This window comes from Leiobunum rupestre, chromosome 11 (assembly GCF_980474605.1).
Source record: "Leiobunum rupestre chromosome 11, qqLeiRupe1.1.hap1, whole genome shotgun sequence".
In the NCBI taxonomy this organism is placed as follows: Eukaryota; Metazoa; Arthropoda; class Arachnida; order Opiliones; family Sclerosomatidae; genus Leiobunum; species Leiobunum rupestre.
Genome location: NC_143394.1, coordinates 9,002,975 through 9,026,150, shown reverse-complemented (window position 1 = coordinate 9,026,150; position 23,176 = coordinate 9,002,975).

Sequence of the window (23,176 nt, the reverse complement as noted above, 5' to 3'; positions counted from 1 at the left end):
CAAGATACTCCGCACATGTTCAACGATATTTGTCTATTTAAGAGAATAAATTGCAACTTCAAATTATTAATGAAAAATTACTTTTGCAGATTCAACAACTTTCTCCAAAATGTTCCCAACAAGGTCTTCATTTTTTATGTGCACAAAATTAGTAGTTGCTTCTAAAAACTCAATGTAAATAAGTTGCTTTGAATGTACCTTAACACATCATTGTACTATTCAGTTAAGTAAATTAAAAGATTGTAAAACCAAAATTTTCTCAAGACCTTTAAAAAATGCCACTGTCTTTGAAGAGCAAAAGCCTAAGAATAGAATTTTCTTTTAAGATGAGTATTGTTGAGAAATAAAAATAAATTTTTGGAAATAAATTCTTTGACAGTGTGGAAAAACACATTTGAAAACCCGCCAAATGAAATAACCAATAAAAAAGAACGTTTCAAAAAAAAACATGACGTAGTGCGAGAGGAAATGACGTTCATTTAGATTTGGAAGGGGAATTCGAGCGATCCAAATGACGATTTGGATTTGGATTAGAGAATACGGTTTTTTACGCCCTATCCAAATGAAGCCGATCCAAATCATTTAGATTTGGAATTGTCTAAACGATTTGGATTGTTTACAGAATAGCCTCCCAGGATCCAAATGACTGACTCTGTGAGAGCACACATTTCGGTCTAAATTTGGATAAGAAAATTGACGTCCAAATTTGGATGGATATATTAGAGTCTGAATGTGGATCTAGCTATCAAAATTTAAAGAGTTAACAATGGACGGGCAATATTCCCTTTTGGACGGGCAAGAGTCGCCCTTTGGCATTGTAGGATTCGAATAAAAAAAACTCTTCGGAATTCCAAAAATTTTAGTGTCTTAAATATATAAATTGTTGAAATAAAACTGCAATAATTTTACAAAATACTTTTTTTTTTAGACATTTGATTTTCAAAAGAAATTATGGATGGGGCTACTTTATCTAAACTAATTTTAAACCTAGTTTTTTGAAAATATTCTAATGTTCCGCGACGAGTCTTTTAAAGTTCCATTTGGAAAGGGTAAACACCCGCAAATAGAGCCGCTCGATTATAGAAACTTAAAAACTTTCTTTTTCAATTTCGACGCCGCCTTTACATGTGGTGAATTCTTCATTTCCTAAACAGATTTGGAGTTAAAGTTTTTGGACTCTAAATAAAAATAATAAAAATTTATAAATTAATTCGATAAAATAAATGTTTCATATATGAGATTATGGTTCTTTAGCCATTCTATACTTAGTTGCAGCCTTGGAAGAATATAAGTTCTAGTACAAATAGCGCCATGATATAACTGCTCATTCCTGGTGTGTACGACGCGCATTGACGTTTTCCGTTTACGTAGCTCTAGGAGCATTTAGTTTTCAGTCAGATATGACGGTATGCGCGCAACTAGCAGCGCGCCACGCTCTCAATTAGGGGATAATATGTTCTCGACGCGAAGGCTTCCGCGTGCAGACTACCTGTACAATGACCAATGGAATGTCCCCCTACACAACCTTCACGAAAAAGGGGGAACTTGACCCCCACGAACAAACTTTCTCGCTATGTCCATCATAAATTTAACAGGTTTCTTGGACCTGTCTTTGATGAATATTGTTACTAAATGGAAGCATTTTCATTTTTTTTGTCAGTAACATAGTTTTCAACTTAAAATTAATACTGCGCTGTAACCCAGAATTCTTAAGTTTAAGTATATAAACACTTACCTTAAAGATATAGGTCGTAGTGATTTTTCCAAGTTCCGAAACACAATTTCGAACAAAGCCACGCGTAGAGGTCGGCGGAACGAATAAATTAACCGGCAAAATTTCGATTAACCATAAAAAGTTGGGATAATTGTTTTATATGAACATTTTATACGAATAAACAACGATTTAACATGCAAAAATAATCGGTTTTTTCGTATATTTTTTGAATAATAATTTCTTATTCAAACGCCGATATCTAGCCACGCGGACGCTCGTTTCCAAAAAAGTGCTGGTTGAACGCGCTATCTCTCGAATAAGATCAGAGAGAGAGAGAGAGAGAGAGAGAGAGAGAGAGTATGCGGTGACTGCCCCCTGCCGCTGCTCAAAAACGATCTGGTTTTTGAAATAAAATTCATAATGTTTGAAGTTGACACGTTTTTTTAAAGGATCCACATTTGGCTTTAAGAGGGCAAACAGGGAGTTCATTTACTCGTATGATCCAAAGTTGGAATATTTCGTACAATTTTGGACAAACATTGGATTAAGTTTTCAAAAAGTCCATATTTGGCTTTAAGAGGGCAAACTTGGATTTCATTTACTCGTATGATCCAAAGTTGGACTATTTTGTACAATTTTGGACAAACATTGGATCCTTTTTTCTAAGAGTGTAAAACGTTCCGAAACCGAAAATCAAGGAACAATGGGGGTCTTGCCAATGAAGTGACACCTAAGCCCTCGAAGTCTGCGGAACAATGATTTGAAAGGAGTTCCCTGTCGCTAAAGAAGAGGAAAGGTCATCGAGGTCAAGAAAGAAGTTACTGAATCCTCTGAAAATCAGATTTGTAAATGTTGAAAAACAAGGCCGTAAACGTGAACTGTGGTCCATATTACAGTCGCTGATGATTTAAACTGAAACTTCGTTTTTTGGATTGGCCGAAACCTTTCTGAGAGATGAAGAAACCCCCGAACGTCAGTCAAGTTTTACGTGGTTTGGTGTAAGTCGTAGTGGCAGGGAGAAAGGAGGTGGAGGAATAGGTGTGCTCGTTAAAGATGATGTTAAACGTGCCTTACTATCTCGGTGCAGAGAACACATGTGGATAGAAGTGGAAACGATGGCAATAACTATCTTGGTGGGAGTTGTGTACTTGGCTAGTGTTTGTGGAGAGGTGATCCGAGAGTGGAATAGTAACATTTTCGACTGTATGACTATTGACCTTGCTACCTTGAACCCCGAAGGCGATAGTCTGGTCTATCTAGTGGGAGATTTCAATAGTAACTTGATTGAACTCGACAATTATGAAGATGCGAATGGAAAGTAATATTTTGGATGGTCGTTAACAAATGAATTGGAGATCCTAAAACTGGCACCGAATCAGTGCGTTGGAAAGATAACATGGTCTGCGCGTATTATTACCTCGTGTATCGATTATGGGTTGTGTAACGTTTACTTGAAAAGACATTTGGTGAAGTTCACAATATATGAGTCTGATGTATACAATTTTGGCAGTGATCATAATGCACTGATACCTGAATTTCGACTAACGATGTCGCGAAAGACGGGAGTGCCTGGAACTCAATGCCAGGTTTGATGGCGAACTACTGATTCAAAACTTTTGAAGCGTTATGGAGAGGCAGTCAATAATAAATGTACTGAGAGTAATAAGCTGTCGTACGAAGAATTTAGTTTGTCTATTCGAGATATAGCTTCTTTGCTGTTAGGCAAAACATCCACAGACACGAAAATTCGAGTGCAGAAACAATGGTTCGACAAAGAGGTTAAGTCGGCGATTCAAGAAAGAAAGAAAGCCAATCGCATCCACCGACATGTTGCGATGAATGAGGATTTACATGGTGAAGACGTCGTTCAATTTCCTTGGTGTATATTTCTGGAGAGGAAGAAGCGAGTTGCGAGTTTAGTCGCTCAGAAAATCAAAGTAATTGACGCTGAAACTAAAGCAGATATCAAAGCTGCTGGTAATCTTGCTAGCAAGAAATTTTTAGTCTCTTTCGTCCAAACATTTCTGCGGTTCCAGTTCAGTCTATTAAAGCCACAGACGGTACCGTACTTGAGTCTTAAATGGATATGAAGACCCGATTTGAAGAATATGTTCGCGAGGAGGAAAATAAGCTTAGCGCTCGACTACTAGCCCCAAATGTTAACAATAATATCGATTTAGGAAACAATGATGACGTTTCTTTTATGGATGTTATCACGTCGTATGAACTTGATGCGGCTATCAAACGTCTCCCATGTGGAAAAGCGGCAGGTGACGACAACATAACGAATGAATTGAATCGAAACCTTGGTCCGTTGACCCGGAAAACTATTTGCAAGCTCTTTTATGAAATTCTCCACACGAATCGGATCCCTCACGATTGGTCGCATACAATAATTCGTCTACTATTTAAAGGTAAGGATCCCCTAGAACTGGACTCGTATCGCCCAATTTCGCTTTCCCAGTGTTTGTCGAAATTATACGCGTCGATTGTTAAATAAAGACTCGAATCTTTCGTGAAAACTCGTAGATTATTAAGCATGATGCAGAACGCTTTTCGACGAGATCGAAGGGGAACTGATAATCTGTTCTTTTTATCGTAACTCATTGAAATCGCTCGCATTGAAAGTCGACCCCTATATGTCACGTTTCTCGACCTGAAGAAAGCCTAAGATTCGGTTAATAGATTGACACTTTGAGAGACTCTCATTGAACTTGGAATTCCGGGTATCTTTGTAAAGAGCTTCGCGGTCATTTATGAAAATACTCAATACAAATACTTCCTCGGTAATACAGCTACGGACTACATCCGAAGTAACACTGGTCTAAAGCAAGGTTGTCCGTTATCTCCTCTACTATTTGCTCTTTTTCTCGTGCCATTGGAGCGAAAGTTAAAGGAAACGGCCGCTGGATTGCATTTGAGCACCCGAACTACAAGGAAATTGATTTTCAAATTGCCGATCTTTTCTTCGTGGACGATATTTTTAATATGGCAGCGAGACCCACGGACTTCCAGAAACTCCTCAATGTGCGTGGGAAATTCGCGATTGATAACGGAATTGAGTTTAGCGCCTCCAAATGTAAGATAATGGTCTAGGGCGAAGATGACGGTGACGTCCAAGTGGAGTTCACAATCCAGAACGGGGAAATCGTGCGAACAGATTTGTTTCAATATCTTGGCATTTTGTTCTCTACAAGGTCCGATTACTTAATAATTCAAGAAGACAAAGTTTGCCGTAAAGTGGGAAAACTGATGGGCGCTGTAAAACATAAGGGCCTGCACTCCTACAATCGTTACACAGATACACATACCAAATGTAAAGCTGTTGCAGTTCCTGGTCTGACATATTCGAACGAGGTGCTTGGTTACTCTGCCGATGTAAACCGTAAGCTAGATCAGACAGAGTTCTCGGTTGGAAAAACAGCTGTGGGTGGAAACTACCTCACATCCCACATGGCGATCAAGGGTGAACTTGGTTGGTCCCTTTTTGTAAAACGTGAAGCTGCGGGAAAACTACTGTACTTGGGTCGACTTAGGTTTGTGTCCGAAACCCGTGTAGCCAAAAATGTTTATCAATACCTACGAATAACCGGCCAGAGGACGAAATGGATAAATCGATTGACTTTTTTGGATAGAAAGTAAAGTCAACAATACCGTAGACAGAACGTCACTAATCTTCGTGAATGGAACGCGGTAGTCCGCCGCTCAGTAAGGGACTCGGCAACTGGCTACTGGAACGATGAGGTAGCGAAACACTAGAGTATGGCGATTTATGTCAAAAAAGAACTTCCTTCGATGGAGAAGTTTTACGGCAACGACCATGGAAGCCATCTTTTGTTTCAAGCGACTGTGAAGCGCGAAATCTGAAGATCTACAACATGTGCTGTACGACTATCAATAAGACATCGACTTATTGAGTAGGTAGCAAATACTATGGGCAGATATACAGGGTGTCTTACTTTGATAGGCCCAGGCGATTTTCACAAAAACTATAGTCGCTAGAAATGTGAAATTATCAGGATTAACTCTCTCGGAGAGGAGCCTTTTCTTTTGGAATTTTCAGAAAAATCATGAAATGTTTCACCGTTTTGAAATTTTAATTTTTGAACGATAGGTGGTAGACAGAAATTTTCAATCAACAAGTTGTAGAGCGTACTCGAAAAATTTAATGAAATTGGTTTGGTCAAACACGGACAATTTTTCATTGAAATAATACATCATGAAGAAAAACAAATTGGTACTACCCAAAAAGTTTTACGTCTCATGAAAAAGAAAGAGTAACCTATCTAATTTGAAATAATCGTATGTTTGTAAAGATAAAAAAGGACTGTTTTTAAGCCAAATCATTTTAAATATTTTTTTAGAGAAAATACAATTTACATAGTAGAATTCCAGAAAACGTTTTAAAACCAAAGTTGAACATTCTGAATGAAGATCGAATGTGAACGAGACTAATAAGAATCAGATTGATGGATTTAATTTAAATAAAAATGTAACAACTTTTGACGAGGAACTTCTGTAACCCGACCACCTAAATTAATGGCTTTAAAGGTCGCTTGATGACTTAGGCCTAAAGTGGTGACTTCGGTGATTAGCCTAGCTGATTATTAATGCACTACATGAATTTCTTAAACAAACACACATAGTGTAAGTAAAAGTTCCCCTAATCGAAAGTTTCAAACTCAATGGATTAATTCTTTTGGGTGGATCAATTATGATAAAGACGTTGATAAAGTCTTCTGTGAATTTTGGAAATCATATACGATGTACTAAATGAGATGTTGTCTTTATTGGGGAAGTCGATTGTCCATCAAATAATCAACGCAATAAAAAAAAGTTAAAATTACAGTATTTCAATCGATGAAACAACTGATTTATCAGTAAAAGAGCAAGTGGCTTTCTTTTTTCATATTGTTGATGACAATTGCGACATTTAAGAGTATTTCGTTGGGTTTTAAGACACACCATCAACATCTGCTCAAACCCTGTTTTCGATATTAAATTGGTACGTTGTGCTATCGACATTACAAACTGTCGCGGCCAATGTATGATGGCGCTAGCAATTTCATCGGCTATTTAACAGGGCTGCGCGCTCGCTTGTTAGAAGTTGAAAACAGAGCTATTTAGGTCCATTATTGCGCTCATAATCAGAATTTAGTGGTGCAAGACACTCGAAAAAATTCCATTTGTACGAAATTTCCTACGTGTTGCAAAAGGACCAGCTAAATGAATTTCACTGTTCAAGAATCTTCAAGCGAACGAAGATAATCTCGATACGGAAAGGAAAGTCGCGTCTTTGAAAGAGCTGTTATCAAATTACACAATTCTTTTGGAATTTCTTGACAACATTTTTAAAACAGAAACTATAGATGACTCCTAGCTTTTTCAATCGAACCAAATCACTACCTTTCCCACTTTCAATTCACACCTAATAAAGGATTTAAGGCTCAGCGATGGTATTGCCAAGACACTAAAAATTTCATCTTGTTGAGCATGTCCGGCTCCAACACAAGTGAAACCCTTAACCACTGATTTATTGATCGATGGCGCATCTCCCTTTATTGTATCGGAGCATTTGTCGCACTTGAACCAGAATTTACTTAGTAAACCGTATCTAGAAACGAAACATTTTTAGAATTAATTTACACTTCTTACTCGAGAGGTGAATGCCCGTACATAACTCAGTAAATAGATCGATCTACCTCGCTTCTTTATCAAAAACCATCATGCCTCTGTATTTGCATTCATTTCAATGGGCAGCTACTTTCCAAATTTCAGAGGTATAGTGTTCGATATCAACAACCCTTCTGCGTCCATTGATGCGGCTTATTTTAGCATGGTACTTTGAGAAAGCGCATCGCTCCTCCAAATAGCACTCGCTGGCAGTTAATTTTGCGACAGGTACATAATCTCTAAACGTTACAAGTATAAACTTTTTTAATAATATATCTTAGAATATATAAGGTTTTATAGATCAATTATGAGTACAGTGGCGTAACTAGGAACTCCACCCCCTCCTCCCCACGAAAAACGACTCGAGACCCTTTTAAATAGCACCGATTTTAATCATAAACGTTTGGGGGCCCTTAGTCTGCGGGGGCGCTATTTACGCCACTTTATAGGTTTATAAATGAATATTACTTACTCGTGGAATCCCCGTAATATTATAGCCAAGTCGTTGGTGTAATGAGACGAAGGAGTAATCGGTAAAGGCTGGGCGTTACGATCGCTTCCGTCTTTCAACAAAGGAGAACTGACTGTAGTTGTCGTTGAGTCGTTCAAACTAATACCACTATCATTAATCTCGGATACATGATCACTCGACGCCGTCGCGATAACGGTAGCCAAGTTTGATATCCGAAAATTGGGTCCTCTCTTTCCCTTTTGCAATTTACGACTTGCAGGCTTAGTGCTAAACTTTGCCATAGTAAAATTAAAATACTAAAGATACGCGAAAATCCGTACGAAACGACACTATTCGTGTTGCAGCTCAGACTGTATGGAAAAGAAAATGAAATGCCTATCGCTACGACGGGCGAAATCGTTGCTGTCAAGGTGTAAAGAGAAAACAAGGCGACTCTGTGCGAGCCACTTTCTGTCGAAAAACTATATGCCCCACGTCATTTTCTTTGGTTCAAAAAGGTTTATGGCAACCGTAAGCTTGAAACGAGAAAGTGTGTATCTGTGATAATATACAAAAAGATCTCGGAATCGCCACGTGAAATTACTTAGGACGAAAGAAAAGAGGGGGAGGGGGGGGAAGAGTTAGGTACGGTAGAGTAGAGTAGATTATACGTATGAGAGCGAAATCTTTCCTCTAATTTGGCTTTCGATATTATAAGGAAGATGCTATCCTCCCGTTTTAGGCCATATATTGATTTTACTATCTCCTCCCAAAAAGTGTTCTTGACAATGAGACGCCAATAAAAGCAACCCCGAGTCTGGAGTCGCGCCCAGCATGATGCCGTTCAATTCGGACCACTTTTTTCTACCCTTCGCCCCCCCCCCTAAATTGTAGGTTCGTTCGTTTCGCCATCTATACGAATATTCGTGAACTTCGATTAAAATAGAATATTGAAAATATAATGGAAAATAATTGAATTCATAGATAACTTAATAACTAATTGTCTTAAAATTATTCTAAATACACCAAAAAATAGACCTTTGTAGACTACAGTAATTTAACGAGACTATTTTCAATTAAAGGTTTCAGATCGATTACAAATTTAAAAATAAAATATGCTAAGTTGAATAAAATGCGATAATTCAAAAAATTCCGATTTGTTTTAAAAATTGTTTTGTTATATCTCTAGAGTACCACAAAATACACATTTTGGGTAAGTTTAAAATAAATTAAATATGCTGTTAACGAGTTATACGTGAATTCGTGACCAAATTAGGAGTTTTTAGTTTATTTATATTGATGAAACTAAAATTTAAAATAAAAATCTAATTGCTTCATTTATAAGAATATATTTCAAAGTTAATGTGGTAAAAATACCAACGCAAACGATTTATATTTTATATTTTATATTTAATAAATTTACTTGAAAATACGGAAAATCGAAATTTCTATGTATATCTTAACCTTAATGACCATATCGTCTTAGATGATATAGTAAATTCATTTATCGATAAAAATGATGAAAAATACTTTCTATAAATAAAATAAATAAAATTTATGTTTTTGATAGAGCCAGAGAGTATAAGTAATAAATAATTAAAAGCGAAAACACCTACTAAAAAAACTAATGTAACTAATCTTTTCACCTTTACTAGGAGCCAATGAGATATAATAATAATCAGCTAGGGTAATACCCCAGTCATACCACGCGAGCTAACCGTGATCCCCGGCCCCCCTGGGAAAAAAACCAATCGGGACCCTCGGGGACAAATAGTAGTTTCAGGCGTAAAAGGCTATTTTACCTACTCCACTTATTTTCCTACGCGAAGAACTTCGTAACGTAGCACGTGTCGCAATGAACTGCCTTGGCAAAATTTTATTTCGGCAGTTTTGAAAGACGAATTACAGCAGCTTCAAGCGTATGTCGCCAATCGGACCTGGTCTCAATTTTTAAATAGGTTTCATCGAGTAGATCAGCAGTCAAGAACGAATGATCTAACTGCAAATGATGGGCTTGATTTATAACGTTCAATTTAGCATAAAATTAAAGGCATTCGAGAAGTTCTACTCTCATTTGAAGTCGAAATGTATGAAAGGTTCTCGTCTATGTACATCATCAGGAAAATGGTAACACAGTTCAATGTTAGTTAACTGAAATATTGGAAAAGGTTTTTTCCTACTCGATGAATGGTAATATTAAGGGTCAAAAATGAGCAAGAAATTTCATAAAATTCAGTGTTCATCCAAATGTCAAGGAACAAGCCACCTCAGATATCTTATCGAAAACAACACGCTGAATTCGTAGGGTTCTTATGTAGTGAAAGGGCAAGATTAATAACGAATTAAAAATATTTTTGTAATCTCAGAATTTTTACTCCATTTTTATTTAGCTGTAACAGATCAACCGTTCACTGTAGTTGAACATCCCAGGTTTAAAGCTCTCTTACAATGCCTTTACAATTCAACTACTGAATCCTTATCTCAATCTGCCAGAGGTTTGTAAAAAAAAACCCAATGACAAGTTTCAAACGTGAATCTGACCTTCTATTAAATAAATGTGGGGTATGTTGTCATGTCACTTTTACAGGGTTTTCGATATTGCTTGCCTTGGAGGCAATGAAAACACAATTTAAAGTTTGGGTTTAATAACATAAAACCTCGAATTATAAGACCTTGGTGGTAATTAAAAAATATTTTCTTGAAGATTGTCCATCCAAAAATCTGTTTCGTATCACCAAAGTTTAACAGGCGATATTATAAGAACAATTTTGCGGCATGATACCCAGGACTCGTCACATTCTCAGTGACCTTCACACTAGCGAAATATCGATATCGAGTTTTTGGAGTTTATATTTAAAAAGAGGTTTCAAGGGGCCCACGCGTTTCTCTTCCACGTTGAATTTTGGTTTAGAGTGGTAGAGCAGATGTTTTTGAACAAACATTCGAAGTAAAGAAGTCTTTCTCAAAGTCTGAATATTTAGTACTTCTGGGTCAGCATTACAAATAAGAAGGATCAAATACCCGTCTTATAAAATGAACTTCAGAATAATTAGAGACAATATGCGATATTACAACCCATTGATAAAAGTTTGGATTTTTTTCTCCTTATTTTCACTATCTACTCTCTGTTATTCTGTTAGGAATACAGTAATTGTCTTGTGTCCCATCTATCGACGAAATGTTTAAACGTAATGCGACACACCCCGAAAATAACGTAACATTTTGTCGAATATCTCTAGGCAGTGAAATTTCCTGGAACCAAATCAGCCCTTAAAGTTTAACTGGTTGAATTGACTTATGCTTTTACGGGAATGAGGTCGTTTAGCCATGATTCGTGGATGCCAGATTATATTATAAAAGTAATAATAATTGTTGTTCAAAAAGGTTTTTGTGTAACATAAAAAAAATTGGTATTTAATAGAGCACGTTTGAAGCATATTCTTAATACGAAAAGCTTAGGGTTTCAGAGTATAATGCCTAACTGAAATTATTTCGAAGCGTTCTTGCGTTAAATGTTTTGTGTTTGCAAAACGTTTTCTTGAATATGGCAATATTCTGGTGAACTGGACGCACTCAGTGGTTCGAAACCTCTTGGCGCTGGCGTTCGGAGCTGTTCTTGAAGTTGGCGCAGGTAAAAATGACACGCGTACATTTTAACGGAGATCTGTCTAATTTTTATATCCTTTGTAAAAACAGATTTGGCTGAGCGCCATCTATTACCACCCTCTTAAACTAATCATCGTAATGACGTTATTTCTGGAAATAGGAATATTTCGCTTTTTGAGAGATTTAAGGAATTATCGTTCAAGCCAGGCCCCTCGCTGTGAGCCAAATTTAACAAAGGGATAATGATAATTATAAATATCAGTTTTCTCTATTGAGTGGTTAGAATAAAGATAAATGTATCACAGATAAGCGCCCATACATACATGGAATCCTCTGGTGTGGATGTACAGGATGCGGAAAGTAGAGCAGCCGTCTTAAGTTGATCGTCACAGGGCGGCCAGGACCGTGCATTGAAGCGGCGTTGTTCTCGACGCAGATCCCGACGTAGTTGTTTTTCAAAACGGCCCGGCCCTCGAGCGAAGTTGCTTGTTAGGCGTATTGTAGCGTTGACACCAACGTTGAGCAGCAGGCTTCATGTTGAGGAAGTGGACTGGATGAGGCGATCTCGACAAATGGGGAGTAAAAATAAGTTGACTACCGGCTGCTGAAAATCGAAAAATATCGCAAAAATACGTTATTGTTGACCGGTGATAAACCAGTCAGGTTGGTAAAGGCGGCGAGTCGAATGACGAGGTGCACCCCTGGGTGGAAAGGGGTGTTCCATGCAATGAGGAGGCGCTGATAATGGAGCGGAATCGCAACGAGATAATGCAGGTGTTGGGGCATCCGTGGTCAAATACTTGTAAACCGTCGGAAATTCAGGGAATCGAACGTGCCGAATGTCGTCCCAAAAATGTTTACGGTTGAAGAGCGGACTTCAAAATTATTTTCTGCTGTTTGGCGTAGAATTTGATACGGCCTGGCGTATTTTTGTAAGAGCTTCTCAGCGAGGCCGGGAACTCGTCGGGGAATATTTAGGAACACCAGATCGTCCTCCTTGAAGTGAGCTTCGCGGCGGTGGCTGTCGAAATTGCGGCTAGTCTTTAGATTGCGCAACAGCGTAGCGCTAATGTTTTCGAAGACGAAGTGAGTGTTCAGGGTAGACCAAGGTAATTCTAGGGCAGCATCGTAGATCCACCTCGTAGCCGTGTAAGAGAAAAAACGGTGTATAGCCGGCTACAGCGTGGAGCGAGGTGTTGTAAGCGAAAACGAGGAATGGGAGAAAACGATCCCAGTCACGGTGGTTGCTTGACACATACAGCGCCAGCATGACCCCGATGGTTTTGTTAAAACGTTCCACAAGCCCGTTTGTCCTTGGGTGGTTTACGCGGTAGTCTTCTAGTGCTGGTACGGTGAAAATCTTATTGATTTCTAACATCAGGTTGTTGACATTTTCCATACCTTGGTCTGTAGTTAAGACTTTTGGGGCTCCATACTGCAACATCACATCTTTCATGAAGAACTTTTCAATCTCCTCGGCTGTGCCTCTGGAAATGACTTTGGCAATGACCATTCGCGTGCAATAATCCGTACACACCACGATGTGCACGTTCCCGTCGTAAGTTTGAGGAAACGGGTAGAGCAAAAACATTTTCAAATTGTCGGTTAGTCGTTATAAAGTTTTTCGCCTTGTAGGCCTATCGGCCGAAGTACCCCATATTTTTCCCCAATAAAGCTTAGTTTTCTCCCCCACTTCTTGGTCTTTTTACTTGTTCGCGTTTTTACTCCTGAGGAAACGGGCCCAACTTGTCTAAGCCGACCTGGGCAAAAGTTTTCGTCGTTGGTGGGATGGGTTGGAGGAGACCAGCTGGTTTGCCTGGGAAAGTTTTTGGCCGCTGGCAAGGTGCGCAAGATTAAACGTAGTTTGTTACTTGAGCTAACATCTTCAGTGGTTTGGCCTCCAGGAAATTAATGAGCGAAGCCGTTGTAAGGAGGGAATGTCGGATTGAGTGAGGTCCAGAGTGTTCTCCATAGTGGTGGTGAGTAGGAGGTCGTGAGCCGCTGGAGCAGCTTCAAATGGTTCTCGAGATAGAGCGTCGGCGTCTATTTGCTTCCATCCGCTTTTATAGCGGATCGTTAAGTCATATTCCTACAGCGTAAGAGACCAGCGTGTTAATCGTCTGTTGGGTTTCTTTACCGACGTGAGCCAGCAAAGCCCATGCTTGTCAGTGATGACGGTAACTGGGCGTCCATAAATATAGGGTTGATATTTTCCGAACCCGAAAACAATAGACAAACATTATCGTTCGGTCGGACTGTAATTCCGTTCGGCTGAATTCAGCAGCCAACTGGCGTAAGCGACGACCCGTTGTAACAAATAGCAATCCCTGTCTTCATAAGTATATTGGTTTTTAACCCAATTGATTACCATACAGTGTATTTATTACATACCCAATACTATCCCGTATCCATAATTCATATTTTTATTCTTCCTGAGGATGACTATGTTGAGACAAATTTTAGCTCCATGCGGCTGCTGGGAAACTCGACCATAACTACAATCCCTAAGCATAAATAAATTATTTCTTGCCCGTATCTTGAACCCGAACATGAACTCCTTCATTATCTGGCAACCGCTCGACCCCGCGCTCTCTTGTCCCAATTTCCTTTCCTTCCGGCCACAATAGGCTCTAACAGATTGAAGAAACAATTTTTATCTCGTTTTATTGAACTAATATTAATAAATACAAATAATTAATATATCTTTATTTCGTGGTTCATTTGAATCTAGCAATTTTATTGAAAAGTGTACAGGCTTTTGGATCTTTTAATGTCAGATACATAAATACTTTTGGGGAAGCCTGAAACTAGTAGCCGTTTCAAGACAAAATATCAACTGCTAATCAGTGTTATTGAAAATTTTCAAGTTTACTTCGATAGTTGCCATGTAATTTTACTCTAGTTTCACTCAGATATACTGTAAATAACGAAAATTGGCCTTAGACTAAAGTTAATTTATATATCTATATTTCGTGGTTCATTTGAATCCATGAGGGGTGCATTCAGCGGTTCGTTGCGATCGCCTCTCTTATTTCGACCAAGTGAGAAAAAACGTGACGCGCGGAGGAGCGTATCACGTCACAAGCAGGGCCGCCAGAGGTCCTATAATTCCTATAAAATCCTATATTTTCAAAAATGTCCTATAACATCCTATATTTTTAGCAAAATCCCCAAAAAGTCCTATAAAATCCTATAATTTGGATATTTTGCCAATTTCAAATCCAGCCACTCAGTGAAATTGCTAAATTTAGCTATAGGATAAATTCCTATACCAAGTCATTCTAGTCTATACTTTTGTTATTGTTAACATTGATAGCTACTAACTACGTGAGTCATTCCATTTAGAATCAGGTAACGCGACCACCATGAGTCAACAGATTTTCATCAAATTTGGAACACATATTTCTGTTGCCCAAAGATGAAAGATTTCCAAATATTTTTCTAAAATAATAAGCGGTTTTTGATTTATATCAAAATGGCCGCCACCCCTGAAAAACCGGCTCTTTGAAAACTCAAATCCGCACCCTTTTATATAATTCACTGTAAAATCCTATTTTTACATACAATCTCAACGAAATTGACGTAGTTTGTGTACACCAAAGCGATAAAACCGAATACGAATTCAAACATGACGTATCTTTTATATTTTTTGCGTTATCATGTCTTTTTATAAGAAAAAGTAGATTCGGGGGGTGTTTTTATTGAGACAATAACGCAAGACGCCCAACTCGAAAATAATTATAAAATATTTGACGTTATACAGCGTAAAGAGACCTTTCTAACCATATATTAGTATATTTGAGTATTTGTGTGTATAACGGCAATAACTGTATTTATTCTAAATAAATAAATGTGGTGGATTTTATTTCTCTTTAACTTCATTTGAATTGCTTGTGTATTTAACTTCAATTAATACTAAACACACTGGAACCTTATAGGAACCGGAACCGATCGGTTCTAAATTTTGAGAACCGTAATCGAAACCGGAACCGATAAATTAAAATTTTAAGAACCGGAACCGTAACCGGAACCGATAGAGCAAAAATTTAGGATCCGGATCCGGAACCGAGATAGTCCAAAAAAGTGGAACCGTTGCATCCCTAGTAGCCACCGTACTTGCCACTCACAAAGAAAACAACGATTATCGTTTAAAGTTCATGTTTAGAGATCGACTTACGAATGTCTTTAGTTGGCCTAGATGAACAGACGAATGCTTTGTTCCCCTTAAATATATACTTTGCCAATTACCTGATCCAGAGCCAACGACAACTTCTGGCAGGTGTTTCATGTTTAACAGTGATTTCCTTAAACGAGCTCAAGAAATATTTTAAACGAAAAATTCAGTATTTAAAAAAAATTCCTAAACCAGATCGAATGCACGACCAAAAAATATGAAATAAATACGAAATTTTCTGTATGTTTCTCGTTTAGTCAAATTTTGTTACGTAAAAAATATTATAATATTTGAATTTCTAGAAAATAAAAGGTTTTCATAAGATACTATCTAAAAAGTACGGATTTAATTAAACGTTAAAACCCGTATTTCTTGCAGTTTGTCAAATACAGTTATTGCCGTTATACACACAAATACTCAAATATACTAATATATGGTTAGAAAGGTCTCTTTACGCTCTATAACGGCATATATGACGTATTTATTTTCGAGTTGGGCGTCCTGCGTTATTGTCTCAAAACAAACACCCCCCTAATCGACCTTTTCTTAAAAAAAGACTTGATAACGCCGAAAATATAACAGATATGTCATGTTTGATTTCGTTTTCGGTTATAACGCTTTGTTTTACATAAACTACGTCAATTTCGTTCAGACTGAAGGTAAAAATAAGTTTTTACAGTGAATTATATAAAAGGGTACGGATTTGATTAAACGCTAAAACCGTATTTCTTGGAGTTTTTCAAGAACAGTTATTGCCGTTAAACACACAAATACTCAAATATACTAATATATGGTTAGAAAGGTCTCTTTACGCTCTATAATGTCAAAAAATTTATAATTATTTTCAAGTTGGGCGTCTTGCGTTATTATCTCAATAAAAACACCCCCCGAATCTACTTTTTCTTATAAAAAGACATGATAACGCAGAAAATATAAAAGATGCGTCATGTTTGATTTCGTATTCGGTTTTATCGCTTTGGTGTACACAAACTACGTCAATTTCGTAGAGATTGTATGTAACAATAGGATTTTACAGTGAATTATATAAAAGGGTGCGGATTTGAGTTTTCAAAGAGCCGGTTTTTCAGGGGTGGCGGCCATTTTGATATAAATCAAAAACCGCTTATTATTTTAGAAAAATATTTGGAATTCTTTCATCTTTCGGCAACAGAAATATGTGTTCCAAATTTGATGAAAATCCGTTGACTCATGGTGGTCGCGTTACCTGATTCTAAATGGAATGACCCTAGTAAATTTTTGTGATAAAATGGTTAAATTTTTTAAGTGAAAATCAAAGACTTATTTCTCTAAATATAGATTTGGTTTTTAAATGCATTAAGTTAGTTAATTAAATAGCATATATAGTCCTATAAAATCCTATAATTTTGTAAAAATAGTCCTATAAAGTCCTATATTTTTAGAAAAATAATCCTATTTTTCCTATAAAAAAATTGAAGATTTGAGTGGGGGCCCTGCACAAGTTCTCGAGTACTCGGACGATCTAATTTAACGTCAGAGCTCATAGGATATTTAAGTTTGTCTGTCTAACGCCTTATTTTTTTAGACCAGCATATAAATGCGGAAAGCATTTTTTCGAACCATAATATAAAGGTTTAGATTTAATTAAATATAAAGATATTTATTAATATATTTTAATAAATATAAAGATATTTATTAATATATTTTATTAAATATAAAGATATTTATTAATATATTTTATTAAATATAAAGATATTTATTAATATATTTTATTAAATATAAATTATAATTTAAAATATTTCTAGCTACTTGTGCAAGATAAACTAATTAAGAGTAAAAGACAACGAAGATTCGCTGCTCATGTATCGCCAACTAACTACGCCATTAAATAAGAATGCGTCTTACTTAAAAAAAGTGTCAAAACCCAATAGAATTAGGCTTCTTGGAAGCGTATTTTATTAAAAATCTATGAACGAAGATAAATGTTTAAATCGTGATTATGGTCCTGGAATTGAAAACAATTTTTTCCATTCATCAAGTTTATCTTTAAAACTAAAAAACGAGGTTATAAATAAATGATTTACGACTGTAAAGGGGCTATTTCCCTAATGATGGTCCAATAACGCAACCCAAATTATTCGGGTTTAATTTTATAATTTTTTGTGTACTATTAATCTTCGTTGTCTTTTACTTTTATTTAGTAAATTATTAAATTAATTTATAAATATTTATGTATTTCAATTATTATTTTTAATTTCAAATAGATGAAAAGTGTAAGTTTTCCCCCGAAAAGTGGTGCCCGACCTTATAGTGCGGCATGCATTTTTAAGAACCTTGATTTGAAAAAAAATAGTTAAATGAAAAGTGTACAGGCTTTTGGGTTTTTTTAATGTCAAATACATAAACCCTTTTGTGGAAGCCTCAAACTAGTTAAAATTTCATACGTTTCAGAGGCATATCTTAGCCAAACGTTTATATTTTTTTCGATAATTAGACAAATATATAAATAGTTGAATAAATAATATTTAATAATTTAAAAATCTAATAATAAGCGAACACTTATTGCTTAAATGGAACACCAACACTTCAAGTATTGCTCTCTCCATTATATGGCTTTATATATTTATAGCGCTAGTTATAAGCTCTTGTTCAAATTGTGACGGGGTCACCATTAAAGATGGCGTTAAGGTTATATTCCCTTTCAAAGAAATTTGAAATGTGAAATATGTATTTTATAATGAGTGTAGATTTAATAATTACTCGGAGAGTGCTTTCACATTCTATTATAACGCAAATTTCATTATAGTATACTTTCTTCTTACATTCAAAGGCAGATTTGTTTTCCATTTAAGCTCCTGCATTTAGGAGCTCCTTCACATTTATTCTTAAATGTCGTGCAGTCCTCGTTTGTGACGAGGCTGCGAACGCAAGCAGAGTCATTATAAGCCTCGCTATAAACTTTAAAGCTAAATGCATTTAGTTTATCCGCACATTTCAAGTCATTGCAAATGGTTTCTTTGCCGCTACATTCTGAAAATATTCAATTTCTGTTATTCAATTATTTTTTTGCGATTTTTTCATAAATCGCAAGATTCCAGGTAGCGTTGCCCTATTTGACTGTTTGAATTCTATTCGAACGTCATTGATCTCGATTGCGGGTCGATACCACGCGGAAATAATCCGAGTCTTTACCGCATGATCAAAACGCAAATAAGTCTTTACAGCGCGCTTAATGATAAGGATTTATTTTATTTATTTTTGTTATAAGTGAAAAGATTAACTATTGAAATAAACGTAAACCATGTTTTTTTTCTGATACATTGAATTAAAAAGAGTCACTTCATTTATAAGACAATAATTTTAAGTAATGTTTAATACATGAATTCAGCCAATGCTAATTTATAGCATAATTTTGATACAGATTTACCGAGCCAAAATTTCGAAAGTTCTAAAAATGTCCAGTTATTCGCAGAAATTCAGATTTTTCGTGTTCAATTTCCTTCCAAGCAATCTTTCGTAAGTTCAGGAAATCAGTTTTCGAACTCTTTGTTGGACAGTGTTATGCGTTTTTTTTATAGAGCGGGTAGGAAATATCTTAGAGCTGGAATGCCCTTCTGTAATCTCATAGTTGTTCTTTTTAAAGTTTCTTCGTACGACCAAATAAAAATGAGCTTCCGTTAGTCAAATTAGACGGAAAGACAACTTAGAACATTGGTCAAGTTAGACGCAATGACAATTTAGAAATTCTTAAGAATTTTCGTTAAAATACTATTCAGAGCTCCAAATTCCATTTCGCAACGTGGTTAACGTCTGACGCAATTTAAGAATTAAGTATGTATCTAATAAATATTTAAAATCAATAAATCATAGTTCGAACAATGTGCGCGGAAAAGGTATTTTTGAAATAAGAGCAATGCGAGCGGTAAAGACCATTTTAAAATAACAATGGGTGGCGCGGAATAGGCCGCCATTTATCTCGAGCCCGATCACGAAAACAAGCTCAAACCTTGATTTAATAACCGGCCGTATTCTGCATGACCCCGCAAGTAAGAAGGGAACGCCTATCTTGCTTCGGCCCTACCATTCGACGAGAGCTCATTTATTTCCCTCTTCTTCCCCTCTTGCTTGGCCAATTGAAGGGCTGCTTTAGTGTGGCGTATCATTGGTTTTGAATTCCCAATTGCCGGTTAAAATTTTCCGACATTTTAAATATCATTTGTAAAGTTAATTTTGCCGAAACTGCAATGACAGTTATTGCTGCTGTCGTGGGAATTGAAGCTATAGGCTTAGCGGAAAAAGTTGAAAATTTTAACGAACGTACAATTTGTTTGTTTCATTCGTCCGTATCGGTAGCATCACTTGTTAAAATTCTGTCACTAAATTAGTATTTCTTATTGCTGCTATAGTAAGTGGGAATTGCGTTGAATGTTGTGGATATTTTAGGTTAGGTTAGGTTTGGTTAGGTTCACGTTAATGTTACTATTTTCTTATGTTAACAATATTTAAAAAAAAACAACCAATTCCTAATGTTCGAAAAACGGACAAACGATTATTCGAAAAAATGAAATTCGCCAGTAAAATTAACATAAATTGAACGACTAAATCACCAACAAAAGTTGTGATACATTTTTCAAGCAAATGAAATACGTTTTCGGACATACGATCCTGTTTTCCGGCATTCGGACAAATGCTCATTCGGACAAATGCTCATTCGGACAAATGCTCATTCGGACATTTGCAATAAAAGCATCGCACTGACGCGTCTTCAACTGATTCGAGACATATTTTATTAATTTCTGTTCTGCAATATTACATTAATGGGTATTTTTTTACATGACTTTTGGTGCCTAAACTACCCAACTTAACCTAACCTAACCTAACCTAAACTACCCAAATGTGTGTTATAAATTTCATAAAATAAACCCTTTTTAATCCCAGTTTAAGAATTTCTTTAAATCATATTTCCACTAATTTCCATAATTTAATCGAATTATGTTCGTCGTGTTTTGCTTACCTATTTCACCTTTGATATTTTCCTTCTATCTGACGATAGGAAATCACATGGCTTCAACAGTTTTTGTATTGGTTGGCCAACCCGTGTATCCTAGGGTGGGCGGTGGCCACTCGTTAACATAGGATGGTAAATTATATATCAAACGATAGGAAATCTCATGGCCTCAACATCTTTGGTATTGGTTTGCCCACCCGCGTATCCAGAGGGAGGGCGGTGCCCACTCTTTAACATAGGATAGTAAATTATATATCAAACGATAGAAACCCTCATTATTGTATCTACTTTATATATCCAGTAATAAAATTGAATTGAAATTGAATTGTATTGAAATTGAAATCACATGGGCTCAACAGCTTTTACATCTGTTTGCCCACCCGGGTCTCCTGATGGTGGGCGGCATCCACTCTTTAGTTTAGGATGGCAATTTATGTATCAAACGATAAGAAATCCGTTAACCTCAACAGCTTTTGTATTAGTTTGTCTACCTGTGCCTACTTAGGGTGTATGGGTTTGCGCACCCGAATACACCGATGTGGAACTAATATTACGGCCTGGGCCGACTTGTTTATTGTAAACTCCAAAAAACTCAATATTTCGCTAGTGTGAAGGTCATTGAGAATGTGATGAGTCATGGCTGACATTCCGCTTAATTTTTTTTTAAATAGAGCTAATACCCAAGGCACCACCTTCGACCACATAAGCAATTTTGCTTGTGCGTGATCAAGTAACAGGTGGCCGGGTTACAATGCGTAGGAGGGTGGTGGCAAGCCCTTCATTCCACGCGAGCCAACAGCTCCCTACACTATTTATTACCGTTAACCTCAGCAAGTTTTTATGGGAAGGGAAACCGAAGATCTCGGTGGAAAACCCTTTTAACCAGTGGGGAGAGAACTTACAAACTCTACGCAGAAGGAGTGGTTCCGGATTTTCACCCAGTGCCACTAGCTGGGATCGAACCCGGCTCCTCTTGCTGCGAGGCTAAAGTGCTAAAAACTCAACCACCCCACTAATATCGCCTGTTACAGATTTTGGAATGAACAATCTTTAATGAAAATATTTTATTAATTACCAGCAAGGTCATATAATTCGAGGTTTTGTATTGCTCACAAATTTAATTGGGTTTTCATTGCCTCCAAAGCAAGCAACATCTAAAACCCTGTTTACATGAAAGCGTTAAAAGCGATATGACAACATTTACTTAATAGAAGGTCAGATTCACGTTTGAAATTAGTCATTAGGTTTTTTTTACAAAACTCGGGCAGATTGAGGAAAGGATTCAGTAGTGTAATTGTTCTATGGGTTAAGACATTGTAAGAGAGCTTTAAACCTGGGTTGTTCAACTTCAGTGAGTGGTTGATCTGTTTCAGCTGAATAAAAATAAAGTTAAAATTATAAGATTACAAAAATATTTTTAATTCCTACTTAATCTTGCCTCTTCAGTACGCAAGAACCCTACGACTTCCGCGTGTTGTTTTTGATATGATATCAGAGGTGGCTTGTACCTTGACATTTAGGTGAACCAAAGAATTTAGACCCCAGGAATGGAAAGAAAAACCGTTAATGTCTCGGCTATCGAGTTGACGGGTGACCTTCCGGCTAGGCGAGTCAATAGAACCGGAAATAAGCCCGTCAACCTAGGTTTGCCTTTGGAGGCTAGAGACAAGCAAATTATACTAGATAGAGCTGCAGTTTCCATTCCTGGGGTCTAAATTCTTTGGGTGAACCCTGCATTTTTAACTTCCTATAAGGTTTTTATAAAATATCTTGCTCAATTTTCAAAGGTTGTGTGATTTGTCAGCACTTAATACACTACTCCTAACCATAAATATTACCTTTAATCAAGTAGGGAAAATATCAAGCCCATTAATCGCAGTTATATCAACCGTTCTTGACTGCTGATCTAATCCATGAAAACTATTTAAAATTAAGACCAGGTCCAATTGGCGACATAAGCTTAAAGCTGCTGCAATTCGTCTTATCAAAAATGCAGAAGCCAAATTTAATCATGGGTGGTTGGTTGCGACACGAGGGACGTTACGAAGTTGTTCGCGTAGGAAAATTATTGGAGTAGGTAAATTAGCCTTTTTCGCCTGATACTACTATTTCCCCCTGATATTCTAGGCTTTTTCAAGTCAGTGTAAAGTTGTCTCGATTGCGCGGTTGAAGCTATTTAAATAGCCTAAGCCGGAAGTTTCGAAATATACGCCTTAAGCTTCATTCACTACATTGTACGTTAATTAGTAAATAAACTGTTACATGAAAGGAAAAAAGAAATGAGTACTTCCTTCTCACAGTGTTTGCAATTTAAATTGACGCCAATAATTTCGTAATGATCCCATACTACCATCCGGAGGTTTCTTTTCTTCGCGTCGATTTGACTTAATACCAATTTTTCAGATGCATCATCTGTAATTGTACCTCTAAATACCTTTCATCAAACCGAAGAGACGAAAATGCTGTTGTTTTACTAACCTCGGATACTGGTTGAGATATTTGACAGGTTAAAATTGTTAACGCGCAGTCCGTCAATTGTGAAAAATCATCTTGTTTGGACTAGCATTTAAT